The sequence below is a fragment of the Schistocerca gregaria genome, chromosome 9, assembly GCF_023897955.1.
Source record: "Schistocerca gregaria isolate iqSchGreg1 chromosome 9, iqSchGreg1.2, whole genome shotgun sequence".
NCBI lineage: Eukaryota > Metazoa > Arthropoda > Insecta > Orthoptera > Acrididae > Schistocerca > Schistocerca gregaria.
This window is the reverse complement of record NC_064928.1, coordinates 172,673,440-172,675,188: the sequence shown is the minus strand read 5'-3', so window position 1 is coordinate 172,675,188 and position 1,749 is coordinate 172,673,440.

The window sequence follows — 1,749 nt, the reverse complement described above, 5'->3', positions numbered from 1 at the left end:
AAATATGCAGTTGAATTATATTGCCACTAAATCTCCCTTAAAATTATGATACAATGTTGGTCATTTCCCTTAAAACCATGATAAAATGTTGGTCCCTCCACAGCTCAATGTGTTGTAAGTAAGCTGTAAGCCAGATTCTTTGTTTTAGTTACAGTACATTGATGTTTGGTCCATAGATGAGGAATACACATTTCTTTACATGATATAATTCTACAATTACTACTTTGTATGTAAAATTAATCTGCTTAGTAGATTAGAAATTCTTTTAGTTTACATTTAAATGCTGGTTGGCTATCTGTGAGACTTCTAATGCTATTTGGTAAATGACCAAAGACTTTTGGGGCAGTGTAATTCACCTCTTTCTGTGCCAAAGTCAGATTTAATCCAGAATAGTGAAGATCATCCTTTCTTCTAGTGTTGCAGCTATGCATTTTGCTATTGTTTTCGAATTGGGATGGGCTATTAACAACAAATATCATAAGTGAATATAAGTATTATGAAGGAGCTGTGAATATCCCTACTTCCTTAAATAAATGCACGGTGATCTTCGGCGGGCTCCAACTATTATTCTGATTGCACACTTTTGTGCAATGAATACTTTTCTCTTAGTTTGTGAAGCAGCAAGGGTTTCATGCCTCTGGTTATTACTCAGTGTGTTTCATTTATACTTAAGGGGACCTTTCTGACATGGACAGATCTGTACCACATTGGGCAAGCATAATCTGCGATGGAGAAGTACTGTGTCTTGGTTCTGGTTCTCAGCACCTTTGGGCTAGCTCTCCATCTGCTGTTAGCAAATTTTATCATTCTTATTTCTTGTTGGAACTTTGTAATGTGTTGGCATTTGTCTCCAGTTATGGAAGTATTGGTAGAGATCCAGAGGATGAAACTTGGAACTTTCTTCCTATTCCATTGTCACTAAGGTTCCAACCAAATCAGTAGGTCGATCTCCTGGAAGAGTATGAAACACACAATATCAGTGCACCTGGCCAAATCTCTGAACTTAAAGCAGGGCTGCAAAACACATGGAAAGGGAAGTAGGAAGAAAGAAATCACAGTGCTGTAAAAAGTGACAATCCTGTTGTTGTATATAAGGTGGTGGTTTATGGGCTGGACAGCACCATGTGTGTTAATGTCCATCATGAGGCTGCCTTTCTATCCCTCACCTTCACTGGATCGCATCACACGCTACATTTTTTGTACATGCAACTCAATGTCACAAGATGATATGAAACACATATAATTTTCTTTTTGTGTTAGTGGTATGACAGTCAGTAAGTCACTCTGTGAAAACACTAAACAAATTTGTGGGAATGCTTGTGGCTCTATCATCATATAACCTATGACTATGCAGACCTTCCATCCCTCCCTAGAAGGCCACTCAGACAGGTGGTACTGTTACTCTAAAATGACTGTAAAAAGCAGTAGCTCAAACTATCTTCGTACCTGCAGATTTCTTCATGTATTCTCCCCTACCATTCTGCTCCCCCACCCCCCTCCTGGAAAAAGCCTCATTTTTTGCAGCTCATAACAAATACTTTTAACAGGGTAGCAGCTGCATACACAACAAGAAACACAAAGTGTAGAACCCTAGATATATTAATTACACCTGCAGTGATTGCCCTTTTATAGAAGCTGCATACGCAGTACTAAACCGATATTCTTACATCACTATTCACTCTCAGAGTGCACATTTGTTTCATTTCATTATGTGATGGAGAAGTCACTCTTACAGCTATATTGGCAATT